Source organism: Rattus norvegicus, chromosome 4 (genome assembly GCF_036323735.1).
Source record: "Rattus norvegicus strain BN/NHsdMcwi chromosome 4, GRCr8, whole genome shotgun sequence".
In the NCBI taxonomy this organism is placed as follows: domain Eukaryota; kingdom Metazoa; phylum Chordata; class Mammalia; order Rodentia; family Muridae; genus Rattus; species Rattus norvegicus.
The window spans coordinates 22,581,232-22,598,991 of NC_086022.1; the positions used below are offsets into that span (position 1 = coordinate 22,581,232).

Below are 17,760 nucleotides of genomic sequence, written 5' to 3' on the forward strand. Positions count from 1 at the left end.
CAATTATAGAAAAGGCAATGTTAAAGGGGTAATAAATTAGACAATTGTCAACCCCTTCCTCACCTTCCTACTTAACAGATTCTCCGGTTTGTAGTTCCAGAAGGATTTAGGATTTTTATGATTACCTCATAGCATATTATTCCTTAGATGAACCTCTGAAAAGAAACTCTAAAACCGGGTTCTTTCCCAAAAAACTACATTTGAAGTTATTTTTATTTTTATTTTTAATACTATTCAATATAACTTTCAGTTATATATTCTAGAAGGAGAAAATGTACAAAGGTACTTCAAATAGTCAACCAGACATTTAGAATGGAATATTTTAGCAAAAAGAAGAAGAAGCAGAAGAAGCAGAAGAAGCAGAAGCTGAAGAAGCAGGAGGAAGAGGAGGAGGAGGAGGAGGAAGAGGAGGAGGAGGAGAAGGAGGAGAAGAAGAAGAAGAAGAAGAAGAAGAAGAAGAAGAAGAAGAAGAAGAAGAAGAAGAAGAAGAAGAAGAAGAAGAAGAAGAAGAAAGAAAGAAAGAAAGAAAGAAGGAAGAAAGAAAGAAAGAAAAGAGGAAATAAAGAACTAAGAAAGTTTTCTAATATAGACAGTATATTAAGAGCCAAACAGCAAGAGTCATGGAATGTCTATAAATACATTTTTGTGTAAGGAATAGGGAGATTTCATATATATATATAATATTATTATAGAATTAATATATTAATTATAATATAATATATTATAATAATTAATATAATATTACAGTAAGCAATAATGCAATTAATAATATAATATAATAGATAATACTAGCACTGTGTGTGTGTGTGTGTGTGTGTGTGTGTGTGTGTGTGTTCATGAGACAGGGCCTCACTATGTAGCTCTAACTGTTCTGTAACTACATAGACCAGGCTCAAACTCACAGAGACCTACTTGCTTCTGTCTTCAGAGTGCTGAGATTAAAGATGCATGCCATTTCCCCTGGCAAGAGATGTATCTTGTTAAAAAAATACAGTTATATCCTAAAATATCACTTCAGATTATCAGAAAATAACCAGGTTGGAAACTGACTCCCATGTCATTCATTCATTTTTGTTGAATCTAAAAATTATTATCAGAGTCAAATAAAAAGGTCAAAACCATGAAAAAAATGTTTGGGTTTATGAGGAAAAACATCAAATGAATCTGCACTAAGATTTATTATAAGTGGGTAGTGTAGTTGTACACATGGATACTTCTTTCTCTCTCTCTTTGGATCAATACTTGTACCAGATCTCAGAATACACTGAAATAAAATAAACACAATTCTGATAGAAGATTTTGTATAAGAAAAACAAACTTTTTCAGTCAAACTCTGTCAGTCAAACTTTTCCACTGTATCTTTTCCACATCCCCAATGTATTTCTGTAATCCTACCTTACATAATCTGAAGGCAAATTTTAGAATGCTACTCTCTACCCAAAAGAGAATTTGGGGGAAAGCCTAACAAAGCATTGATAATCACAGGATTAAACTGTCATAAAAGTGGGGTCTAACTTGAAGTACTTTTGTATAATCATTACTTCGCATTTTGATTGTGGATTGTAAAGCCATATGGTAGGATGCATGTACTGAAATTACATCATTAAATCACATTTTTCTTCTTTGATCTGTCACTTATCTATTGAGAACATATGTTATCTCTAAATACTAATATTATCCTCATTACATACTATAAACTTAATGTAATAAAAATAGAGAGATAAAAATGCCACCATGTTCTCTTATAAAATGAAATTGCATCAAGAAGATATTGTTAGTATTTTTAAAATAAACTCACCTTAATAATTATATAAATCCATGGGTTTCCTGAACAGTACGGGACATACTAAAATGCACTGGTCATAGCTTCCTCAATACAAAGTAACAGCTTCTTCTCTTGAATTAGCTACACAGCTGACATACCTTAGAACAATATATGTGTTCATTTCACAACATACTCCTTCTTAATAAATATTTTAGTGTACAGTAGTAGGTTTTACCTTGGCATACGTTGCCAGGGAGAAAATAACACGGTGAGAATCTTTGTGTTTGGAAAGGTGGAGAATGTGAATTCTACCAACTGATCATTGATTTCCTGGTGGTCTAGAAAATCAGTATTTGGAACTTGTCTTTTTACATGTGATACATTCTTTTCTTTCTTTTTCATTTTAATTGGACATTTTCTTTATTTAAATTTCAAATGTTATCCCCTTTCTTGGTTTCCCCTCTGAAAAATTCCCACTTACTCCTGCTTCCATAAGGGTGCTCCCCCACCCACCCAACCACTTCCTTCCCCTCTGTGCCCTAGTATTCCCCTTCACAGGGCATCGAGCCTTCACAAGGCCAAGGGATTCTCCTCCCAGTGATGCCCTACAAGGCCACCCTCTGATACATTTGTGGCTGGAGTCATTGGGTCCCTCCATGTGTACTCTTTGGTTGGTGGTTTAGCTCTTGGGTGCTCTAGGGTGTCTGGTTGGTTGATATTGTTGTTCTTCCTATGGGGTTGCAAATCCCTTCAACTCCTTTGGTCCATTCTCTAACTCCTTCATTGGAGATCCCATTCTCAGACCAATGGTTGGCTGCAAGCATCCATCTCTATATTTGTCAGTCTCTGGCAGAGTCTCTCAGGAGACAGCTATATCAGGCTCCTGTGAGCAAGCACTTCTTTGCATCCACAATAGTATCTCGGTTTGTTAACTGTATATGGGATGGATTCTCAGGTGGGATAGTCTCTGGAAGGCTTTTCCTTCAGTCTCTGCACCACACTTTGTCTCTATTTCCTCCTATGAATATTTTGTTCCCTCTTCTAAGAAAGACTGAAACATCCATGCGTTGATCTTCCTTCTTTTTGAGCTTCATGTGGTCTGTAAATTTTATCTTGGACATTCCGAGTTTCGGGGCAATTATCCACATCACTGAGGGCATATCATGTGCATATCATCTTTTGTGATTGGGTTACCTCACTCAGGATATTTTCTACTTCCATCCATTTGCCTAAGAATTTCATGTAGTCCACATTTTTAATAGCTGAGTAGCATTCCATTGTGTAAATGTACTACATTTTTGGTATCCATTTCTCTGTTGGGGGACATCTGGGTTCATTACAGCTTCTGACTATTATAAATAAGGGTGCTATGAACATAGTGGAGCTTGTTTCCTTGTTATATGTTGGAACATCTTTTGGGCATATGCCCAAGAGTGGTATAGCTGGGCCCTCAGGTAGTATTACGTCCATTTTTCTGAGGAACCTCCAGACTGATTTCCACAGTGGTTGTACCAGATTGCAATCCCATCAACAATGGAGGAGTGTTCCTCTTTCTCCACATCTTCACCAGCCTCTGTTCTCACCTGAGATTTTGTTCTTAGCCATTCTGACTGGTCTGAGGTGGACTCTCAGGGTTGTTTTGATTTGCATTTCCTTGATGACTGAGGACGTTGAACATTTCTTTTGGTACTTCTTGGCTATATGAAATTTCTCAGTTGAGAATTCTTTGTTTAGCTCTATAGTTCATTTTTTATAGGGTTATTTGATTCTCTGGAGTCTAACTTTTTGAATTCTTTGTATATATTAGATAATGGCCCTCTATCAGATGTAGGATTGGTAAAGACTTTTTTCCCAATCTGTTGGTTGCCATTTTGTCCTACTGACAGTGTCCTCTACCTTACAGATGCTTTGTAATTTTATGAGGTTCCATTTGTTGGACCCTCCTGGGTCCCCTACAGTGTTTGACCCCAGCTAAAACCCTGCTGATGCATGAGAAGCCTTTTGTTCCTAATGATGGAATGCTCTGGCTCTGAAGTGACATGCCTGATTGGTACAACTGGGCAGTAATCAGTTCCTGTCTTTTGTTCCTGAGGGCATAAGCTGATTTTTCCACTGTGCTTCCTGGATTTCTCCCTAGTAAACTTGGAGCACATATTAGGCCTTTGTTCCTGAGGGCTTAAGCCAGTTATCCCACTATGCTTCCTGGAATTTTCCACCCAGTAAGGTAAACTTGGGGTATATTTTTAGAGAATAACGTAAAAGATTTTGCATTCTCATGACATGAATGACCCGAGTATGTGTTTTTTCTTAAACCTCGCAGGCCTATCTATGCCCAGCTTTTGGTACCGTGTCAGCATGGTGTTCTACTCAGGAAAGTTTCCCTAGTGCCCATGTGTTCGAGTCTCCTACCCACTTTCTCTAGATTCAGAGTATCAGGTTTTATGTGGAGGTCCTTGATTCACTTGGAATTGACATTTGTACAAGGAGATAAGAATGGATCAATTTGCGTTCTTCTACACGCTCACCTTCAGTTGAACTAGCATTATTTGTTGAAAATGCTGTCTTTTCCACTGGACCATTTTAGCTCCTTTGCCAAAGATCAAATGACCATGCTGGGTGGGTTCATTTCTGGGTCTTCAATTCTGTTCCACTGATCTACCCGCCTGTCTCTACCAATACCGTACAATTGTTTTTGTCACTCTTTCTCTATAATACAGCTTGAGGTTAGGGATGGTGATTCCTCCAATTTTTTTTTATTATTGAGAATAGTTTTTGCTATCCTGGGATTTACATTATTCTGACTGAATTCGCTAATTGGCCTTTCTAACTCTGTGAAGAATTGAGTTGGAATTTTGATGGGGGATTGCATTGAATCTGTACATTGCTTTTGGCAAGATGGCCATTTTTACTATATTAATCCTGCCAATCCATGAGCATGGGAGATCTTTCCATCTTCTGATACCTTCTTCGATGTATTTCTTCAGAGACTTGAAGTTCTTGTCATCAGTGACTTGAAATACATGTAATACTTTCAAATGTTATGTATTCTAAGTTTGTAATATGCAAATATCCCTTAGGGAACAGTGGATGTATAGCTGGTATTTATTATGAAAACAGAGAAGCACCCAGAAGAAATAAATGCAGATTAGTTAATTCCTCTAAAATTGATATAAACACACTATTGTTATTATTATATTTAATATATATATATATATATTACTCTTAAAATAGTCACAAAACAATATTTTCTACTATTATAATTTCTTCAGAATAACTGTACCATGACATCTGTATAACAGACCTTCATGGCTGGACAAGAACAACACAGATCATTTCCAGTTAAGATTCCCAGGGAAATTAAGTATACAGAATGGAATTCTGTCAGAGGAGCCACAATATCAGAGCAGGAACTGCTTTGACCAGAAACCAGACATCCAGTGTTTCACAAGTTTACTATAATTAAAACAATGCTGCTTTGAAGCTGGAGGTCTTTGGTTTTAGAGTGTTTGATTTTCACTCACACACTGACATAAATTATAATTTATATTCATAAACATATGTGGATTACATTTGCACCAAATGTATGTTCTTTTGACTTTGCTTTAGTTGCTGAAATGGTAGCTGTTACTAGATTGTGAGTCTTCATTTTAAAATTGCATTCTGCTATTCATTTTACATCTATAGACTTATGAAAAATTTAGCTATATAGTATGCTTTCTACAGGACAAATTACTATCCATACAGAGAACACATTTTTATGCAAATTGGAGAAAACGACAGAATAAAAAAGAACAGTGTATTATTAATCTCTAAATTAAGATAGCAAAACAAGCAATTGAGTCATAATGCTCATTAGTAACCCCTATGAATATTCGCTAAAAACAACAATTCATCAATTCAAAAACCAATTATTACATTGATTTTATCAACAATTTCTTAGTAAATTATAATTCACAATCTATTTTGAGTGAAAATCATGTTGTTCAAACTTAGAAATTTTTTTTGTATATTGCTTACAGTTAAGGATGAATTAAAGAATACAGAGACTATATGTGCTCAAGATGAAATGTTTAAGACAAAAGAACGGGGAAAATACCTATTTAGATGTGCTTAACAATCTGATTCCTTAATCTACATTACCTAACTAGTGAAATGTGAAAGCAAAAAAATGTAACAGTATGTTTTCCTAGTGTTTGGAATGTTATAAATTATAAATAGAAGGAATAGAAACAATCTATACTAAATTCAAATATGTTAGAAAAAATTCCTGAAGAGCAAACAATATTACACTACTGTTTTGCTTCATTTGTAATCAAATCATTGAGTCTAACATCTTATTTCCTCATTGTGCAAAATAAATGTCATAGATATTTAAATGTTAAATATATTATAATTTTGTCTTGAAATACATTTAGTGATTCAAAATATGTATCTATTTAGATTTTTGAAAGAAAATTCCCTTAGTGGGTCAGAGTGATGTAGTTGTTTGATGTATAAAACCTAACTTCCCACTTTTTATTCTTAATTATTTAATTTACTATCTTAAACAGAGTCTTGCTATATAACTCTATGTGGCCCAGCACTCACTCTTTTGACTATGTTTGCCTCGTAATCAGGTAAATCTGTCTGTACCAGAAGTGTTGAGATTATCCGAATGAGCTATCAGGTTCCACTAACTTCCCCTTTAGAATGGAGTTTTTCAAGTAATATAGCACTTTGTCTGTTGAATCTCGGTGCTAATTAGTCTTCTTCTAAAATATATCTAAAAATCAAATCCAAAACTAGCCTTATTCATTTACTTTAATTATACCAGTATAAATAGCTCTCTTTGCATATCTTAGACTCTATTGTAAGAAAATGGTCTTCGCTTGAAAGAGTAAACTTAGATATCTGTTTAAGCATAAAAGTTCCTGAAATGCATTTTTAAAATTATAACTGTAGATATAGTGAAAATTTATTAAAGATTAGGAATTGAATTATATAGGACATAAACCAGATCATTTTGAAATCAAGACCTTATACTATGCGTTTTAATATAAAGAATACACAGCACGGGGTTGGGGGTTTAGCTCAGTGGTAGAGGGCTTGTCTAGGAAGCGCAAGGCCCTGGGTTCGGTCCCCAGCTCCGAAAAAAAGAACCAAAAAAAAAAAAAAAGAATACACAGCACAAACAACTGCATATTACTTAAATAGATATGTTTGACACCTAGCAGATAGTGCAAATAAAAAATGATTTCCATTAGATCATTCAATTTTAATACTGTCATTTTCAGTTACATTTGATTTAAATAAATATAAGAAGCAGAATTGTCTTGTTGTGAATCATCTGAAATGTTCACAAATTATTTCCTAAATCTTTACAATGACATTTACATTTTGAATTTCTTTTACTACTTTGTCAATATGGGAAGTTCTGAAATTTCAGGTATGGATGATGCTCTGCACATCAGGCAGAAGGTCAAATTAAGAAAAAACAAACAAACAAACAAACAAAAAACAAAAAAAACTGTCCTATGTCCTTCATGAATACAGAACTTGCCAAAAATAAGTATTTTAGGTTAACAATGAATTCTCAAATGAATAAAAACTTCTAAGTTCTTATTTGTTAAATTTGGAAGATGTTATACTAAAGGTAATTATAGTTACAAAAGTATCACTGTTTTTCTCACGTTTTCTAGTTAAGTTGGAGCATATTCGTTTCATTCAGGACTGCACAGTTAATTAGCCAACATAATGCTAATGTGCTCAACTTTTAAGGATAATAGACAGCTTCACAAATAGTAATTCTATTCCCAATTTACAAATGTAAAATTGTATGGCAAAGAATTACTTTGAAAAATATAAGAAATAAAATTTCACCCTAATAATTTTTTCTGTATTTTTCTTTCTTGAGTATTATAAACTATTTTCAAATATATTAGCAATTACATATTAACCTAAGAATTATTAAGAATCTTTAATAATCTCTGTGAGTAATGTTAAATTATGCAACAAGAAAACTAAATGGTAAATCCAAAGAAAAAGAAAACAGAAATAAGAAAAGATAGATTTCTATTCCTCAATGATATTAAATTTCTACAGGCAAAGGTATAACTTTGTTAATTGTTATTATTTTCATGGAAATGTAACTGAAAAATTTTTAAATATGAAGTAAACATACAGCCAACTTTAAAACTAGGGAAAGAAAAGAATGGAATGGAATGCAAATGAGAAGGTATCACACTACATAGAATATCAGGGAGAACAAATCAAGTTATTTATGCTAATACTGTTTCAGTTAATGGTGCATTAACCAGACCTTGCAGAAAAGATGGCTAACTTTGAAAAAGAAAACTTTCTGGCAACAAACATGAAAATTTTACAAGGAAATTGATGTGTTTAATCACCAGAAAAAGAAAATGTCAATATTTCAAAGAGATAACAACATGATTTCTTTTTCTTTCCTCTATCCTTAGCACTTTATATTTTATTCATCAGATTCCTGCTCAGCCATGTTCACTGGCACCTTATTCACAATGACTAGGAAATGGAAACACTCTAAATGTTCCTCAGCTTCTGAATGGATAATGAAAACATGAACTATATACACAATGGTTCCCATTCAGCTGTAGAAAAATGCAATTTGTGGGTAAGTGAATGAAACTAGAAAATATATTAAGAAGGTTAACTCTCATTCAGGAGGACAAAAGTTCCATGTTCTCTCTTATCTGTGAATTCCAGCTCTGAATTTTAAGATGCCGATACACAACCTGGAGTCATGGCAGAAATCAGGGAATTAAGAAGGCTCCATAACTGGGAGAGAAGAAATCTTAGAGGAGGACATAGTATACTACTATGGTACTATGAAGGGGAAAGTGATGAGGAGGGGAGCTTAACTGAGAAGGAACAGAGGAGTACACTGAGTTTGAATCAGGAAAGGGGATAAAGAACGCTAGAGATAATTTTAAAGGTCAAGGAGAAACATGATTTTATGTTCACATAATATGCCTATTTACATACAAATGAACAATTCAAACGAAATCACACTGTCTGGGGTAACAACTCTCTCCCAACAACTACTGCCTGTTTAACACTATTACTCATTACCTGGGCCCAGTGTTCAAGCTACATATACAGCAAAACTATAGAAGGTCTCCCTCTTTAGGAATCTCACCGATTGACTAGACCTAAATCGTTTGTTTTCATAGAAGCAAATTTAATTAACTTTGTATAATCCTGGAAGATCCTGCAATTTGGGCATGTTTGACAATTAACTGACTTTCAAATCTGGTTCTCATTAGTATTAATTGGTTCCCTGTAGATCTCAAGAAAGGTTGAAAAGCAACCCAATATTGAAAAGTAACCAATATGAGTTCAAGCAAAACTTTTAAGGTTTGACATGATTAGACTTTTAGCAAAAAATAAGCCATTTTCACAGGTTTAAGCCAGATTAAGTGAGCCCTGCTGAATGTTATCCACCTTTGCCCCCTGCTTCTGTAAGGGTGCTCTCCCACCCACCCACCCACTCCTGCCTAAGAGGGACCACATATGTAGCAGAGAATGGCCTTGTCAGATATCAGTGGGCAGGAGAGGCCCTTTGTCCTGGGAAGGGTCGATGCCCCAGTGAGGGGAATGAAAACCTGTTGTAAAAAAAAAGATATACAGCCACCAAACTAGATAAGATGGATGAAGCAAAGAAGTGCAGGCCGACAGGAACCGGATGTAGATCTCTCCTGAGAGACACAGCCGGAATACAGCAAATACATAGGCGAATACCATCATCAAACCACTGAACTGAGAACGGGACCCCCGTTGAAGGAATCTTAGAAAAGACTGAAAGAGCTTGAAGGGGCTCGAGACCCCATATGAACAACAATGCCAACCAACCAGAGCTTCCAGGGACTAAGCCACTACCCAAAGACTATACTTGGACTGACCCTGGACTCCAACTGCATATGTAGCAATGAATAGCCTAGTAAAAGCACCAGTGGAAGGGGAAGCCCTTGTTCCTGCCAAGACTGAATCCCCAGTGAACGTGATTGTTGCGGGGAGGGCGGTAATGGGGGGAGGATGGGGAGGGGAACATCCATGGAGAAGGGGAGGGGGAGAGGTTTGGGGGATATTGGCCCGGAAACCGGGAAGGGGAATAACAATTGAAATGTAAATAAGAAATACTCAAGTTAATAAAGATGAAAGAAAAAAAAAGGTAATAAACAAAGCAGAAGCATATCTCACTAACCTGCCTGGAAGTCCATCTGCTAGACCTTAGACATCCCCAGTACTTGGAAGACTTTCAGTGAATGCATACAATGATTCAACACAAAAAGGTACTAAATTATTACAGCACAATGAGAGGGACAAAAACAAAACAAAGAAAAACAAACAAACCACGGTCACCACCACAACGAAAAATCAATTAAATAATATAAAGCTATTACCAGGAAATTTTACAACAGTTACACAACTTTACATATATGCAAGAAAATGTGTTTATCTTTACTGAACTAGGGACTAAGATATCTTAAATATGAAGTACTAATGCACTGAGATAGATAAATGGGCATAATTTTGGAGGAGGTGTGAAATAAATACAGTTAATGTGTTTATTTCTTTATACTATTTATACTCTTTATACTAAGGCTTTCCATGTGACAGTAAGTCTCAGACTCTCAGACAAAGTCAGGCAAAACTCAGACTTCTGGCAATGGACATGAATAACCCCAAGATCACTGACAACTATTACGCCATGTGGATTGAAATGACATGTTCATGTCAAAGAAGGCAGTAGTGTGGACCTGAACAGTCAACAGAAGGGCACACCAGAGAAGATGCCTCTCTTTTTATCATTGCCTCCTACTGCCAGTCCTAGAAGAGAGAACTGAGACATAACTTGGTTCTTCACTTTACTCTACTTTCTGTTTAATATTTGCTTGTAATTAACTTGTTTGTTTTTGCATTTTATTTACATCAACTGTAGATTTTTATGCTTCTCACAGTAATTCTGTAAATGCTATTTAATGGCTAAGACTGCAAAGTCTGAAGAGGATCCTTTGGGGTAGCAGCTCTTTCATTATATCAGTGCAGTAACGTTAGGTTCATTTCTTCAACGCTGAATTACCAGGGAAAGTGATTTCAACTCTTTACTCCTGGCAGTATTGAATGGGTAAAAAGACCCTCTCAGGTTTATATATCCAATAAATACTCAGCAAACATTGATTTCACATTATCATAAACAAATGAGAAGTCTGTGAACATTAGAAGATATTTTAAAAAATTCTTCTGAAACTTTTGGTGAGAAAAAGTTCTCTGTCAAATTCGTGTAACTATTTCAGACACTGGCCCATAGCAGACACATATCTGCAGATAAGCCTTGTTTCACTTTCTCATATACCTCTGCAGTTATGGCATCTAAGGTCAAGGCCTGGAATATATACTTCTCTTCTGTATGTACAGAATTAGCTATTGCCACTTACATATCTATATAATACAAACCATTTTCTATTCCTTTGTTTCTAGTAGCTAGCATGAATATGCTTGTCCATCATTGATGTTAGGTAAACGCATAACACATTAGGATGTAACTGCTCATTTAAACAACAGATATAAGGTGTTGGTTGTCACATGTGTACTGCACTCAGGGCTACTTCAAGTTAGGCCTTTGAAGGCTCAGTGTTTTGTGCTGTGGCTTCAGCAGAGAAGCGCTCACTCTTTTGGAAACATGGTACAGATGGAGTGGATGCAAAAAATGAAAACAGTACCCAGGAAACCTCACTGTGGCTAGTTCATCTGATCAAGCAGCTGGATAGAAGAAATAGATGATGTGTTTGGACACAGATGAGCAAACTGGCTCAGAAGCCCAACTAAGTAGCAAGGCCTTGTGTGTCCATGCACATCTGTTGAAATTCTCTTTCAGCAAAGCCACATCATCTCACAAATTCCCAACACACATTATTGAAGATTCCATTCATCAAAGATAAAGGAAATGAATTATTTGAGAAGCATCTATTCTGGATCTAATTTTAAGAAAGACACAACTGATTCATTAAGTGTGAGAAATAAGAATCCTAAAAGAAAACTGCTTAGTGGACTAAAATTTCAACACCCTCCATGGATTTTTTGAGAAAGAACATCTACACTAGAAAATGTGGTTCATTTACACAATACAATACAATACTACTCAGCTATTAAGAACGAGGACATACTGAGTTTTGTAGGCAAATGGATGGAACTAGAAAATATCATCCTGAGTGAGGTAACTCAGACCCAAAAGGACATGCACGATACGTTCTCATTAATAAGAGGATATTAGGGGGTTGGGGATTTAGCTCAGTGGTAGAGCCCTTGCCTAGGAAGCGCAAGGCCCTGGGTTCGGTCCCCAGCTCCGAAAAAAAAGAACCAAAAAAAAAATAAAATAAAAGGATATTAGCCAAAAAATAATAAGTACAGAATACCTAAGATACAGTCCACAGAACTCACAAAGGTCAACAAACTGAAGAGTCTCAGTCCCACTTGGGAGGGAGAAGAAAGCAACCACAAGCAGGGAGAGAGGGAAGGACAAGGGAGGGAAAGGGGATGGGGTGAATGGAGAGGAGAACATGATCTAGTATTGGGTGAAGGAAAAGGTCTAAAGCCCTGTGGGCCAGCAGAAAGAATGGAAATATGCGACCTCAAGAGGAAGGAGGTTAGGAGGAAGCTCCAGAACATACAAGAGACTTAGGATGTGAGAGAGCCTCAGGACTCAAACTTGGCGGGTGGGGCTGGGGGGGGGGGGCTAGATGAAATGCTGAAATGCCCTACAGTGGGGAGAGGGAATTTATTGAACCTACCTCCAGCCGAAAGACAGGGCATCAAGTAAGGGATAGGGTTGTTTCCCCACAGTCAAAGCTCTGACCCATAATTCTTCCTGTATGAAAGAAATACAGGGATGAAAATGGAAAAGAGCCTAAGGAAAAGAAGATCCAGCAACAGGCCCAAAGTGGGATCCAGTTCAAGGGGAGGTCTCAAGACCTGACACCATTACTGAGGCTCTGAGGGACACAAAAAAAGGGACCTCTCATGATTGCCCTCCAAAAGACCCAACAAGTAGCTGAAAGGGTCAGAAGAAGATATGTGCAACCAACAACAAACGAAGAGAAGATAAAGACCCCTCTGGTTAAATTAGAGAAAAGCTGGAGAAAGCCAAGGAGGAGGGCAACCCCGTAGGAGGACCAGCATTTCTCAATTAACCAGGTCCCCCGTAACCTCTCACACACCAACCAGGCAGCACACAGCAACTGAGATGAGGCCCCTAACACATATATACCAGAGGACACACAGGTCTGGATTCTGTCAGAGAAGATGCACTTATTCCTCAAGAGACGGTAGGTTCCAGAAGTTTAAAGGTCTGGTGGGGTGGGAGGAGTGTGGACATCTTCGTGGAGATGGGAGGGTGGGGGACCGGGGGTGGGGATGAGCAGAGAAGAGGTATGGGATGTGGGTAGACCGGAGTAAAATCTGGAGTGTAAAAATAAATAAATAAATAAATAAATAAATAAATAAATACATGAATAAATAAATAAATAAATAAATAAATAAATAACAAAGCTTCAACAGTAGAAACTTACTGTGAATGCTGTGAGGTTTACAGATATAATATAAATAACAGAGTGCAGGTTTAAATACAGCAAAAGTCTATCATCTCATGATAGCTGGTCATGTAGTGACAAAACATCAGACCCATGGAAATGATTTCAAGAGTACTCAGCAAAGGTGCAAATACATAATAAAATGATGTAATGATGTAATAATGTGCTGATTTTACAAATATATTAGAATACATCTTTTTCCTTTTACTATAATCAGTTACATCCTTAAACTAACTACAATAGTTGAAAACAATCCATGCTGTCCAATTGTCACATTTCCTTGTGTGATTTAGTAGACAACATCTAGACTTCACAGTCCATTAAACAAGATTATGGGACACAATTTTTCTGCCTGAGTTAATTAGCACCACATGCCAATAATGCTACTAACCCCCCCACACACACATTCTTAATGAAATTCATCTAAAAACATTGGGCAAATGGCTTTCTGTGCATTAAAAATCCATATGACATTTTCTGAAACACTTTAAGGTCTACCAAGACAGAACTTGTCATAGCTCTCCATAAGAATGAGATGTTTCGAATTTAGTTACTTGATTCTACAGCTATTTCCTGACAGATTATTACAAGGACAGACAGGTCATCTGGGTAAAATAAAATAGGAAAACATTGATGCAAATAACAACAACCTAAATCTTATAAACCAAAAAACATCTATAGAACATTTCATCCAAACACTAAGCAATAAACATTCTTCTCAGCAGCCTAAAGATATGTTGCCAATATTGAAATAAATCTAGTATTCTATCTGACCACAAGAGAATAAAAATAGATATGAACATAAATAGAATTACAGAAAGTATATAAACTCCTGCAGACTAAATAGCACACTGTTGAGTACTTCATTAGGTGAGTAGAGAAGGCCAGAATACAAAAGTTCTGATAATTGAATGAAAAAAAAATCACAACCTACAAATCTTTGAAACCCAATGAAGATGGTCATTTTGTTTTGTTTTTGTTTTTGCTTGTTTCGTTGGTTGACTTTCAAGAGAGCACTTCTCTGTGTAGCATTTGTTGTCCTGGAACTTGCTCTGAAGACTACAAGTTAGCCCCAAACACAAAAAGATCTACCTGCCTCTGCCTCCTCCTAAGTACTAGGATTAAAGGTATGAACCACCACTATCTGGTAATGAAGACAGTCTTAAGAGCTATAGCATTTAATGATTTCATCAACAATTTGAGAGAACTCAAATAAATAATATAATACATACTAGGCTTGAAAAAACAAGAAAAATTAACAGATGGAAAGATAGTTCAAAAATTATACCAAAAATTATTTTAATATAAAGAAGTAAATAACAATAATGCAAACAAGTGAAAGAATGTGTTGGTTCATTGAGAATGTTGGTAAGCACTTATCTAAAGTTAGCAGACTCCAATCAATAAATTTAGAAATGAAAGGGAAACATTACACATATAATAGTGAAATTAAGAAAATCCTAAGAATATACTTTAAAAACCCATATTCCACAAAGTTGGCAAATACAAAAAGGATGAATTTCTTGATGCATACAATCCAAAAAATGAAATAATATAACTAATTTTAACATGAGGTTTCACAATACCTGACTCCATTTTTTTTATAACTGGGCAAAGTAATTAAAAACAGCAGGGTACTGGCACACCAAGAGACACAGATCAATGCCACAGAATTGGGAACCCAGATATAAGTCTACACTGCTATGGTTACCTGATTTTGACAAAGAAGAGGAAAAATACAGTGGATAAAGACAGACACTTCAACAAATGTATTAGGAAATGTGAATTTCAAAATAAGAAGGAGGAGAAATAGGAAGAGGAGGAAGAGCAGAAAGATCAGGAAGATGAGTGAGAGAAGACGGACAAGAAAGAAAGAAACTAGATTCTTATATTTCACTCTGCACAGAACTCAGCTCTAAATAGATCTTTAAGTATATCAGAAACCTCAACATAAGACCTGATAGACAGAAACTACTGCAGGAATAGAAAAGAGATGGAGGAGGAGGAAGAGGAAGGGGAAGAAGGTGAAGAGGAAGGGGAGGAAGGGGAAGAAGGGGAAGAGAAAGAAGGGGAAGAGGAAGAAAAGGAATGGAAAGAAGGGGGAGGGGAAGAAATGGAAGAGGAAAAAGGGGAAGAGGAAGAGGAAAAAGGGGAAGAGGAAGAAGGGGGAGGAGAAGAAGGGGAAGGGAAGGAGGAGGTGGAGGAAGGAGGGGAAGGGGAGAAAGTGGAAGAAAGCATAAAAGAGGAAAAGGAAGAAGGGGAAGAGGAAGAAGGGGAGGACAAAGGAGGGGAAGAGGAAAAGGAGAAGGAGAAAGGGGAGAAGAAGAAGAAGAGGAGGAAGGAAGGAAAGAAGGAGAAGGAGGAGGAGGAAAAGGAGGAGGAGGAGGAGGAGGAGGAGGAGGAGGAAGAAGAAGAAGAAGAAGAAGAAGAAGAAGAAGAAGAAGAAGAAGAAGAAGAAGAAGAAGAAGAAGAAGAAGAAGAAGAAGAAGAAGAAGAGGAAGAAGAGGCCACAACATGTAAATATAGGTGTATAGGTACAGGCATAGGTAATGATAGGTAATGACTTTCTGAGTAAGGTACCAGATACACAGGAAATAAGACCAACAATAAACAAATATGATCTCATTATAGACATCTATATTAGACTCTAGGAAAAAAACAACTCAGTTAAAAATAGGCTATAGATCAGAACACAATATTCTCACAGGAAGAATTACAAATGGCTAGGAAATACTTTAAGAGTGCTAAATGTCCTTAGCTATCAGAGAAAAACTAAATCAGAAAGTAAATGGATGTGAAAATCCCTATGGCAGCCTCCTATGACAACTAATGAAAAGATGTATGTAGGGGGCGGTAGAGGACACAAGTGAACTAGAAAAGTGAGGAGTAGTGAGCATTAAAGGATGAAGTGGGGATGAAAGATGAAGGATGGGCACGATTGGAATTTGGGATAAGAGGTATCTTAACCTAAACTAAAAAAAGTCTATGGAAAGCCTAGTGAAAACACTATAGCGTTTAGGTTAATCGAAAAATACAACTTTAAAAAGTAACTCGTTGCTGTCAAATAGTGGAAGACATTTTAAGGTATTGTAATACGGATCTTCTGGTCACTTTACAGGGGATCTTCATGTCTAAATCTTGAAAATGAGTACAAATAAAAGGTTGCTTGGTGTGAAAAAAAATCTTTATTGCAATTACCCTGCATGTATACACTTTCCCTCTCAAGTGACATGATTTATTAATTAAAAGTCACAAGACAAAGCACCTCCTTTTGAGTTCCTGTACAGGAGACCCCCAAATGAATCAAAGTAACACAGGCTGTGGCTGGGTAGATCATGGGCCCTAATATTGCTATCTTCCTGAAAGATCATACTTTCTATGTGTTTATGTTTATAATCACCCACCAAGGCTGTGAGCAGCGTTAATCAAGCTTCTTTTCACAGTGGACAGCAGACAATGGAAAGAAGAACAACTGGTTAGAGTGCTGCAAACATGAGAGTGAGTGTTAAGCCCTAAGCCAGACATCTCTATTAACCCCACTGTCATTAAGGGTCATGAGCACAGAGGAAAGGAAGGAAAGACTATAAGAGCTGGGGGGTGGGGGTGATGGAAAGGCATGCTGTGAGGTGTTGTCTTCTAGATACAACACTGCTCTTATGATAATGAGCTGACTGTAGCTATGGTTACTCGCACAAGACTTGTACAATATTGACCTAGGATGGGAAGGGATGATCTCTAGGCCTTCCTTCACAAGAAGGAGCCACTGCAATTGTTAGTTGCTGGAGAAGGAAGAAGTGTTCGGTTTTCAAGCTGTGACCACTGGTAGGTTTCTCGTGCTCCAGTGGATGGCCCATGCCTATGCAAATATGGGTATCATTTTAACTGGATTTTATGGTTTACATATGATACTAAAAGATTATGTCATGGTAAATATGAAGAAAGTTAAGGGAGGAAATACAAGGTAGATGTGATTGTATTTCATTGCATGTAAAGTAGGAAATTTTCAAAAAAATAAGTTAAATTTTAAAAGAGCATGTAAAAGAATCGTAATGGATATTTCATTCATTAATTCAAAGAGTGTTCCACAGTCAGGAAACAATATTCCATATAATAAATAGGACTGTGAAAAGTAATGTGATACTTGGTTGTGTTTTTACTTTCTTCTCACATTGCTGTGCTAAGCACTCGGGCTTTAAAGCCATAAAGAAGCTACTAATCTCCTCAAAGAGATGTGGGTTTCACTTGAAGTCAAACAGCAGCTGGGAGCCCAAGGCCTTGTAGAGAGTCCTTCTCTCCCTTACCTGCAGGGATGAAGATATTTCTTGATGAGGTCTTTTCTTTGTCACGTTACAGGCTGTCCCATGGATTGTGCTTTAAATTTGCCTGGAAAGT

The 17,760-nt window shown here is 36.6% G+C and overlaps 1 protein-coding gene across 1 annotated transcript in view; it reads right to left on the bottom strand.

Annotated features, from left to right (window-relative positions):
• Sema3a (semaphorin 3A) overlaps nucleotides 1-17,760 on the bottom strand; it is a 470,490-nt gene that overhangs the window by 341,814 nt on the left and 110,916 nt on the right. The window contains exon 2 of the mRNA XM_008762702.3: nucleotides 17,670-17,751. The gene's annotated coding sequence lies outside the window, so the exon portion shown is untranslated. The remainder of the gene's footprint in view (nucleotides 1-17,669; nucleotides 17,752-17,760) is intronic.